Raw genomic sequence first — 11,852 nt, 5'->3', positions numbered from 1 at the left:
GAGCGGCGGCCCGGCCGGGTTTGGGGAGGGTGCGGGACGCGGGGTCCAGGACGCTGAGGGAGTGCCGGACTGGCCGGGGTCTGCATGGGGTGGTGCTCCAAGCCCCGGGAACTGACGAGAGCTGGAGTGGGGTCGTGGCCTGGGTCGCGGAGAAGGGACACTGGGTCCGAACGGAACCGGGATCGGGTCTATGGACTGAAGGAATGGCAGGACAGGGAGCTGGGTTAAGCCATGGGCGGTGTTCAGAACCTCAGGCAGAGTAGGACCGGGGGCTGTAGGGGTGGCGTGGGGGCCGAGCTCAGCCTGTCAGGGCTGGAGCAGTTTTTTACGGGAAAAGGAGGTGATTGATTAGAATGGGGGCCCTTTAGACACAGACGCGGGTATGAGATTGGGGCAGTCCCCGGGGTCCTGGGCCTGAATTGCAAGTCCGTATAACTCCCAAGGTACTGAAGACTTATGTGCCCCCAGGATCCTCCACCCTTTATTGGGGGAGCAACAAGAAAAGAGAGGAGTTTGATGAGGAGAGAAAAGGGGGACTGAGGTTTGGGTGCAGGAGCTGGTCAGCAAAGGTACAGAGAGCGGAACTGGTTGGTAAGGGAGAGAACCTCCATCATCTTAGAGTGTTGTGTGTGTCTTTAATAGGAGGGACCAGGCTGTTTTGGGGCGGTGACCCAAGGTGTCTTCCCAGGAAGGGGACAGCCCACAATATAAGAGCAGGGTCACCTGGGGAGGTCATCAGAAAGGAGTTATTGAAGACAGTAAGAATGGTGAAGAAGAGTGAATGTGTAAAAACTACAAGGGCCTTAGAGAACATGTAATGATTTCAGATCATGTCGTGACTTTAGCTGAGATATATAAAGGTAAAGTTGATTTTACAAGATCTTACCAATTAGTGGCAGAGGGGGTACTGAAAATGGTCTGCTGCCTCATTCAACACATTGACTTAAAAGAATTTGCTAGCTGGGAGAAAAGTATTAAGAAATCAAGCATGACAGCATATATCAGAGAGCTATTAATTTGTTTTATTTTTGTAACTAGTTTGTTAGTATAAAGGCTGAGGGGAAAACAAAAAAGTATAGGTAACCAGCTATTTTATATTTCCTAGCTCACCTCCATTTGGGCAAAATGGTTATCTTCAACACCCTCTAATTTTCTAGAGCTTTAAGAGGTACTCCTTCTCTTGTAGGTGTTTACTGTACAGCAAAGAGACACAAAAAGCCTTTAAAAAACTGTGAACAATGGTGAAACCCAGGATATCTATCATTTTCAAACTTTAATTGAAGTTCAATTATGAAAAAGAAGAATTCAAAGTTCATGTGGGCTGTGGGAGAGTCTGAAGGAAGCAATGCAAATCACTCATGATATACAGTCATGGGTCTCTTAACAACAGGGATACTTTCTGAGATTTTGTCGTTGTCTTGTGCGAACTTCATGGAGTATACTTACACAAACCTAGATGGTAGAGCCTACTACACACCTAGGCTATATGGTATAGCCTCTTGCTCTGAGGCTATAAACCTGTACAGCATGTTACTATACTGAATACTGTAGACAATTATAACACAATGGTAGGTATTTGTGTATTTAAACATATCTTAAGCTTAGAAAAGGTACAGTAAAAATATTGTATTATAATCTTATGACACCACTGTCTATATGCTGTCTGTTGTTCATGGAAAAGTCATTATGTGGTGCATGACCGTAATGGTCCAGGGTCTCATGTAATCAAAAAGGACTTTCAGCAAAAAGATTATGAGACATTCATAAAATAAGATTTCAATGCTATATGTACATATAGCAACACAGTTCCTTTGTTCTGGGTCTTTTAATGCAAGGAGGCCTGACCTTATCTGTGCCCTGGGCCCCTTTAGCATCTAGTGAAGCTTATGGACCCCTCTCAGAATAATATTTTTAATTGTACTTGTATAAAATAAAGTACTTTGGATTACAAAGGAGGTTATATTGAAATAGTTATCAAAATATACAAATCATGGTATGCTAATATATGTGTGTGTATATGTACCCATCTTTATCAGCACATTCAGAAATCAGATCTAGTGATGGGTCTAATAATTATAATTTCAGACATAATGAGCATAAATAATACTTCCAGATATCTGCAGTAACTGTTGTATAGAATAAAGATATTTGTGATTACTATTGTTACAGAGTCACAGATACTGCTAATAAATTTGTTACCTACATTCATATTTGAATAAAACGACAACTTTCAGTTAGAGGCTAGTAAAAATAGAAGTATTTATTTCCCATTCAAGTTCACAGACCCCCCTGAATTCTATTTATGGACTTCTGTCTTGTGAGCCCCCAGGTTAAGAAACCCTGCTCATACTACCAGGTGTGTCTTCCATTCAACAGACATTTATTGTGTGTCATGATGTTTGGTGCATGTCAAGCATTATGCTGTACTCTGAGGATTCAGAGGTCTCTAAGGCAGAGTCATTTCACTATGGGTATTCAGTTCCCTGAGAAAAGTAGACAGGTAAACAATAATAGTTCAGGATTGTATGCCAAAGGAGAGTTAAAGGCTGTATGGACACAGAGGTGGGCATATCTGTGCTCTAGGAATCAGGGAAGGTTTTGTGAAGGGGTGATGTTTGAGATGTGTCCTGAAAAATACAGGAGTTTGCTAGTGAGAGTTGGAGAGAAGAGCTTTTTAGGTAAAGACATGTTTTGGGGAAATGCAGTGTAATGTGGCTGGAGCATAGAGTGTGTGTGAAAGTGTTGTAAGAGATGAAACTGGGAAGATTGTTTGGAACCTGGCTATGAAGGACCTTACTAAAGAGGTTGGACTGAATTCTTGGCTGAGAGGGAGGCATTTAGATTTTCTAGATATGATGAGGTTTAATTTTTAGTATATAAATAGATGTTCTTTGGAAGGAGGGTAGACTGACAAGCAGAGAAGTAATGAGGGCCTGACCTAAGGCAGAAGCTGTGGGCACTGAGCCGCTTTAGAATTTTCAGGTGTTGATAATTAACATTGTGAGTAGTAAAAGGTCAGGGAGGTTGTTATGATTTCTAGTTTTGGATGATGGCCATCAAAGAGGTTTTAAAAAAGGAGAAAGGAAAATGACATGAGAATTGTCACAGATAATAAGGGAGAAGAGGTTTTTTTGTTAGAGTAATAGACTTTTGGAAACCATTGCAAAGCTGTCAAGTGTGGTGTTGTTTTTGCTTAAGGAAATCAGGGGTAAGCATCAGCAGACATAAAAGGCAGAGAAAGACACAGAAAGTGTTTCTAGAGTAAAAATCATAACTGTCTACATCAGGGCAAACTGGCCCATAGGTCAAATCTGGCCCATCACCTGTTTTTGTAAATAAAGTTTCATTGGAATACAGCCACACTCGTTCATTTACATATTGTCTGTGGCTGCTGCCATGCTACCAATGGCAGAGTTGAGTAATTGTGACAGAGAAGTTGTGTCAGCTCACAAAGCTGAAGATAACTTAATTATCCCGTACAAAAACATTGACCTGTGTCTGAATATTGGACATTCAACTTCTGATTTGCCAGACAGTTTCTATGCTATGGAGAATAATCATCTTGGCTCTGCCCTTCCAGCTGGATTCCCCCATGGCCTGTAGCATGACATAGACCACTGAATATTTTATATTAGTCAGTGATGGCAAAGTCTATTGTTCTGGTGTTTGTTGTGTGGCAACTGCGGTAGTGCCATGTTTACACAGCTTAGACCATGCTGGGGCTTGTTTTGCCATTTTTTTCTGTTGGAGTGGTTTTATTAAAAAAAGATTCTTTATGTATTCTGATTATTAATCCTTTGTTATTTATGTGTATTACAGATGTCATTTCCCAATTTGTTTCTTATTTTAAAAATCTGTTTAAGATATCTGGTTAAAAAGTTCTGAATTTTAATGTAGTCAACTTTATCAATCTTTTCCTCCCCCCAAGATTTTGAAGTTATCCTTTATATTATCTTCTCAATGTATTGCCATTAATGTTTGATCTGGAATTGATTTTTATCTGTCGTGTGAGGTAGACTCCAGTTTCATTTTTCCCTATGTATAACCAGTGATCCCAGCACCATTTTTTATTGAATGGGTCTTAGTTTCAAATCATGAGCTTTTTTTGGTAGTCTGTCTGGAGTTCTCATTCCAGCTCTGCTGCTTGCTAATTGTGTGATGTAGGAAAAATTACATAGCCTCTTTGTGCCTCAGTTTCCTTATCTTTAAAATAAGGATAGTGGTACTTATAGGGTTGTTGTGAGGATTAAGTTCACATAATATGTAGAGTGGTGGTTGGCACCTAGAAAATGCTCAATAAATGTTATTTAGTATACTGTTCATTTCTGATTCCCCAGTGCCTGCAACAGGGTAGAGACTCACTATGCTCAGCTAAATTGTTGAGTTAATTTAGTTTTCAGGTCAAATCAGAATGGTTGAGAGCTAGGCTCATGTTGCAGGAAATGTGTCCAAGGAGCTGCATTAGACTGCTGGGATAGAACTCCTCCCACACTATACCACTTCTTTTGCAGTGAACTTCTGTAGCCGAGGATGCAAATTGGATTTGACCTGCACATATTTTTGGTTTGGTTCATACAATATTTTTAGTGTCTTAAAAATTTACACAAACTTCTGAATTTCTGACTTATCTTGAAAAATTGAAAGATCTGTCAACACCGGTTCCATATTCTTTCATAGCAATAATCAGCTGAAACTTTTAGGTGGGATGTTTGTTTACTAGTACTTGGTGGTCTACACTACTCTCTTGCTCTGCCCATTTACTTTTATGGCCCTGTAGACATTGATTTTCTGATTCTTTACTGAGATTTTGAATATTGTCTCCCCTAAACCAAGAAATGACATATTGGGAAAGGGACAGAATGGCCAGAAATTGACACATGAATTTGTAGGGAGGTAAATACTAAAATCTATTTCTAAGGCTGAGCCATACTTGATCATAATGAAAACAATGGTAATTGAAATTAAAAGATAAGGGAAATTCACTTCATCTCTGAATATTTAGGTATCTACTGTGTGCTGGGTAATATATTGTATTAGAAATTACCACATTGGTGATAGAAAAGAAAACTAGCTGACTTTATAAAATACTGCAGAAGAGGTCTTTTTACTTGTGATGTGGAACTGTTGTCCAAGAGAGTGGTTGGATGAAAGAAGAAATATAGGAATTAATTAGTTACACGTTTATTGAGCCCTTTCACGTATATTCCAAACTGGCTAGAAGAACACTACAGAATTCCAAGGTGAATCTACACAGGGTTTGTGTGATGAGGAGTGTCTGTCATGTGTTATGGAGTTGGGATATTAGAGAGTGGTATCTGAAAAAGGTGGCCTATAAAGTACCAAGAATGGTTAGGATCTTAATACTTGGAGATGAAGTAGTATTTTCAAGGCTTAATGAAAGCATGAGTGTAGAGGTGATGTTTAGGAGATAGTAAGGAGTCCAGTTTGCCTGGAAAACAGAGTTGTTACAAGGGTGTTATTGGAGTTATGGCTAGAAACAGAGATTGAAAAAATAGCAACAATAATAGATAAAATAAAACCAAAATAAAAGCTTAAAAAAATGATAGTAGCTCATATTTTTTGCATGCTTACTATTTGCCAGATAATGTGCTGAGCATTTTATAAGTAGTATTTTATTTAATCCTCACAACAACCTGGTGAGGTAGGCACTATTTTATTCCTTTTTACAGATAAAGAAACTAAAGAATAGATCTAACAATTGCTAGAGAAAGAATTTGAGTCCATGCAGTCTAATTGCAAAGTGTGTTTTCCTAATCTCCGCGTAATATACAAACAAATCATAGAATGCTTTGAATTCTCTTTTCTGTTTCATGCTGGGAAGTTTGAACTTGATTGACTAAATAGTGAGGAGCCATCAAGTTTTTAGCCATACAGTGATGTAATGAAAACTGTACATTAGGAAAGTAAACCTGGTTATGAAGTGTAGGATCAGTATGGGGAGAAAGGAGAGATAGGAAGCTAGTTTACTGTCTCTTTTTTTTTGGATGGAACTCTGGACCTTGGGGTTATCAGCACTATGCCTTAACCAACTGAGCTAACCAGCCAGCCCTGGAGCTAGTTTACTTTCTCCCTCCTCACTAGATTAGGGTTTCTTGAGGCCTGGGCAGGTGTCTGTCTCTGCCTCCCCCTTCCTCTCCTTCCCTCCTTTCAGCTCCAGGATCTACCTATTGTGTTACCTGGCATATTTATTTATTTTTTAAAATTTGATCTTTTTCTACCTCACCTTATTCTAAAAAGGACTTAAGGTGGCTGCCTACTAGCTCAATAGACATTTGCTGAGTTAATTCATAAACTACTAGAGGTATATATAGATGTGTCTATAAAGGGAATACTGTGGCTTTGGTGGAAGGAGTAATGCAGCCCTAGAGTTTGGTGATATGCTGTATTTTATATAAAAACCCGATAAAGCAAAAGGCCAGGACCACATTTTTAGCTTGTGAAGAATTATATGCCAGAATATTAATGATCAGTTAATAATATTAGCTATATCAGTTAATAATACTAATATAATAATAATTAATACTGCTACTAATAATACTACTAATAATATCCAATTCAGAGAATATTCAGACTTTAAATAGATATTTAGGCAGCAGGATGGCACTGAAGAATTTTGGAATGGTGGATAACTGATTCAAGCTTTAGGGAGATTCTGTGATCATGGATAAACACCCTGAAGAAAGATGGTCAACGTTCTAACACACCCAGCCCCTCATTTGCCTATGCCAGTAACTTTTCACCAGGGCTGTCAAGAAATCTCTCTTACATAAAACAACAATAAACTCTGAGGGTTTTATTAGCCCTCTCCTCTTGATCAGCCATCTGTGGGCATTGAGAGATACATCATCTTTTCAGAGTCTCTATTCAAAAGCCTCTCCAGGGATTTCACATGCCAGTAACTTTTCACCAGGGCTGTCAAGAAATCTCTCTTACATAAAACAACAATAAACTTTGAGGGTTTTATTAGCCCTCTCCTCTTGATCAGCCATCTGTGGGCACTGAGAGATACATCATCTTTTCAGAGTCTCTATTCAAAAGCCTCTCCAGGGATTTCACTATTTTTTTTTTTTCCTTTTTTTTGTCTTTTTTCGTGACCGGCAACGGATCGCAACCCTCAGTGTCGCGCCCGTACCGGACCAGGACCAGCAACGGGATCGCAACCCTCGGTGTTGCGCCTGCACCTCGCTCAGCCAGTGAGTGGCCGGTCTGTATGTGGGATCCGAACCCTCCGCCGCGCTCCCAAGTGGCACACTGTAGCAGTGCGCCACCGGGCCGGCCCCGGATTTCACTATTAATAATCATGTTCATCTTAATTTTCTTTCAAACCTTTCTTCAAAATCACCTGTTTTCCATCCTGTCCTTTACCTCTTGATTTTTCTCTGAAATCTCTTCAGTTTTTCCATATTTTAAAAAACATCTGACCAATCGAGGAAGACTATGTACTGTCCTAGTCAGTGAAACTCTTTTTCTGTCTTTTTTTTTTTTTTAAGATGACCAGTAAGTGGATCTTAACCCTTGACTTGGTATTGTCAGCACCACACTCTTCCAAGTGAGCCAGGGCCCAGCCCTTTCTGTGTCTTTTTAATGGTAGTTGTGTTGGCTTTGTTCACAGTTGGACAGTATTCAGATTGTGAATGCTCATTCAAATTGTGTGCTCAGTTAATAGCCTTCATATGCTTTCCTTCATTTGTGCATGAACAAGTTCTTCCTGGTGCTACATTTGCATTGTTCATATTTTCTCTAAAAGCATGAAAAATTTTTTTTTTTTTTTTTTTTTAAAGATGACCGGTAAGGGGATCTTAACCCTCGACTTGGTGTTGTCAGCACCACACTCACCCAGTGAGCGAACCGGCCATCCCTATATGGGATCCGAACCCGTGGCCTTGGTGTTATCAGCACCGCACTCTACCGAGTGAGCCACAGGCCGGCCCAAGCATGAAAATTTTTATTTTTATTTTTATTTATTTATTTTTTTTTTAAAAGATGACTGGTAATGGGATCTTAACCCTTGACTTGGTGTTGTCAGCACCACGCTCACCCAGTGAGCGAACCGGCCATCCCTATATGGGATCCGAACCCGGGGCCTTGGCGTTGTCAGAACCACACTCACCCAAGTGAGCCATGGGCCGGCCCAAAGCATGAAAATTTTTAAATTGTGTTTAAATATTACAGACAAATAAACACATAACTTCCTAGTCATTATCATATTTGTACAGTCCTTACAAGTTTAATTCATATATTGTGTTTTTTATAGTCTTTTCATTTGGCAATATATTGGTGCACCTTTCCAGATGTCTATAAATTTATCATTTTTAATGGACACATAATAACCAAAGTTTAGGGACTAGCTGGTTAGCTCAGCTAGTTAGAGCAAGGTGTTGGAACAGCAAGGTTTGGGTCCCCATATTGGCCAGCTGCCAAAAAAACCCCAAAAACCAACAACAAAATAACCAAAGTTTATTCTGTGGTTATTTGGCATTTGGGTGATTTTCAGTTTGTTTTTATTTCTGTTTTGCAGTTCTAAATAGTACTGTTGTAACATCTTTTTATAATGTTTTTTCCCCCAATTTTTTCCTTAGAATGTAATCTGTAAGGATAGGCTTAAGGATATCACTTTTTAGCCACATTGTCAGGTTATTCTTTTTTTTTTTTTTCCCGACCAGTAAGGGGATCACAACCCTAGGCTTGGTGTTGTCTGCACCTCACTCAGCCAGTGAGCTCACCGGCCATCCCCTATAGGATCCGAACCCGTGAGGTTGGATCCTATCTTACTCTCCCGGGTGAGCCAGGGGGCCGGCCCAGGTTGTTCTTTAGAACACCTACCAGTTTAAGGGCTGGCCTGTGGCTTGTTCCGGGAGAGTGTGGTGCTGATAACACCAAGGCCGTGGGTTCGGATCCTATGTATGGATGGCTGCTTAGCTCAGTGGTTGAGCGTGGTGCTCACAACACCAAGCCAAGGGTTAAGATCCCCTTACTGGTCATCTATTAAAAAAAAAACAAAACACCGATTTATATTGCCATTAGCTACTAGTTAATATTGGGTTATATAACTTTTTTCTTCTAGGATAATAGTGGTACCTCATGGTTTTGTGGGGGCGTTGATATTTTAAATGTTTTATCAAGAAAAATTTTAAACATACAAAACTCCTAGAAATAGTACAATTAACACCCTTATGCCCACCACTTATATTTAACATGTTGCCATATGCTTAATAATATATTTGTGTTAAACCTTTTAAAAATAAGGACATCATGATACTATGCCTTTAAATACTTAGCATGCGTCTCTCACAAATGATGACATTTTTCTACATAATCACAGTACCATTATCATGCCTAGCAGAATTAACAGTAATTCCTTAATATTATTTAACTTTAAGTCTGTATTTAAGTTTCTCCAGTTGTCTCCAAAATGACTTTTATAGCTGACTTGTTTGAAGTGGAATTCAGTTAAGGACCATGCATTGCATTTGCCTGTTGTTATTCCTATAGTCTTTTTAAAACCTAGAATACTTCCTATTTCCCATCCATGCCCCTCCCCCATTTTTTCCATGGTATTGGTTTATTGACACCAGAGCAGTGTTATTTAATGTCCCACATTCTGGATTTATCTGATTGTTTTCTTTATATCATTTAAGTTGTTCCTTAATTCCTTGTATTTCCCTAAACCAGAAGGTTAAAAGAATTATTAGATTCTAAAGACTTGAATAGATTCTAGTTAAACATTTTGACAAATATATTTAAATATTCTTCACATTGCATCATATCACGAAGTACATAAATGTCTGGATGTCCCATTATTATGGATGATAAATTCCATCACACGGCTAAGGTAGTGACTGCCAGATCTTTCCATTGTCAAGTTGCATTTTTTTCTTTTTGGCTCTCAAATGTTCTTTTTTTATTTTTATCAACGAAGAGCATTTTTTTCAAGTGATGATAAATGTTGCTCATCTTGCTTGAACTAATTTTTCACATCATTTGACCATTTATTCAGTGCAGATTTGTTATTTTCTTTTTACGTTTGTCCTGTGCATTTAAAAATTTTATCCAACGTAACAAAGAATAGTGCATTGTTAGAAAAAGTAACTTTTAAGTGTCAGGATATGGCTAAAACCAAGTAAAGTTTAATGACAAAGGATGCAGATTGCATTAATATAATAGGGGCATTTATTTGACAGGATTTTGTGATGATTCATGTTTGCTTTTTTAAGAAACCATTTTAAGCAGACAAACTTAAAGAACATAAAGCTCTTGAATTCATAAAAGTTGCTTTATGCACTCACCGAGAAAGAACCCCGAATTTGTTTTTATTCCTTGTCCTCTGAGTGTTTCATTTGGTTGTCTTTTATATACAAATTCTTCTTTTTAAAAAATTTTGCTTTGTTTTTTAACTACTTTTGATTTTATGGAACTACAAAATGCAGAAACCACTTGACTGTCATTCTCAAAGGTCCATTTTATTTTATTTATTTTTTATTTTATTTTATTTTACTTTATCAATATACAATGTAGTTGATTTTCCTGTCCCTTTACCAATTCCTCCTTTCCCCCCTTCCTCTCCCCCCTCCCCCATCAACATTATTATATCTTTTCACTTGTCTTAACAAGTTCAAGGAATTGTGATTGCTGTATACACCAATTCTTTATCAGTTTTAAATAACTATTTCTTCTGTCATTCCTATTATTGATTTTTTTCTTATTCCATTTTTTTGTTATGAATCACTGCATACTTAAATGGGATTTTCCTTTCAAACTACAGAAGCAGTGTATGCTTATTGCAACAAGTGGAGCATCATCTGAGGTGTATGAAAAGCCAATCATCTGTCTCCTCTTGTCGTTGCCTATCCTCCAAGCTACCCAAGTGTAATAGCCTAGCGTGATTCTTCCGTATTTTTCTCTATGCTCTTAGAAACATAAATACTTATACTGTATACATACTGATTCATTTTCTCTCTCTTATTTTATGAGATTGTCGTGATGCCATACACATTATTCTGCAACTTCTATTTTTGTACTTTTTAGGATATAATACATTTCCTTCTTAATCATTAAACAAATATCTAATTCATTTTTTACTATCTGAATAATATTCTGTTTACATAGGTTTCCTTCAATAGGTATTTAGGTTGTTTCTGATTTTTTTCCTATCACAAACAGTATTTGCAATAGACGTCCTTGTGCATATATCTTTAAGAAATGGAGCTTTTACTTTTGTGGGATAAATCTCCCGCTTGCATTCCCTATTCTGCAAATTGCCGCTTCTAATCCTTTACTTATTTTTCTCTTGGATTAATTTTATATTTATTAATCATTTTGCAGGTGCTTTTGTGTATTGGGGATATTAGCCCCTTTATTGTCGAAGGGGGTAGAAATATATCATCCTAATCTGTCATTTGGCTTTTGACTTTTTGGGTTTTTTTTTTTTGATGTATAGACTGTTTTAATTTTTATCTAATCATATCTGTCAGTCTTTTTCTTTATGGTTTCTGGGTTCATGTATTATTCATACCACCCCGCTGAAATTAATAATCCTTCTAGATTTTATTTCGGTATTTTTGTTTTATTATGGTTCATTTTTAATCTTAATTTTTTCTCTTCTTCTTTGGGTATAAGCACAGTATTGCATTTTCTAATTTTTAAATGATCTCTTTTGAACTTTGAAGAAATGTTTTTCTGATTGTACCAAGTCATTTCGAATTCTATACTATACTATACTGTACTTGTACTTGAGAATATGAGCCCTAAAACAGTTCTATCTATATGTTTGCTAAGCACAGAGTATTCATTTTTGTTATCAATAATGATGAAATGGTAGCTGCAGGACCTGA

The sequence above is a fragment of the Galeopterus variegatus genome, unplaced genomic scaffold, assembly GCF_000696425.1.
Source record: "Galeopterus variegatus unplaced genomic scaffold, G_variegatus-3.0.2 Scaffold670, whole genome shotgun sequence".
Classification (NCBI taxonomy): domain Eukaryota; kingdom Metazoa; phylum Chordata; class Mammalia; order Dermoptera; family Cynocephalidae; genus Galeopterus; species Galeopterus variegatus.
The sequence above is the reverse complement of the archived record's forward strand: the minus strand, read 5'-3'. Positions refer to the sequence as shown.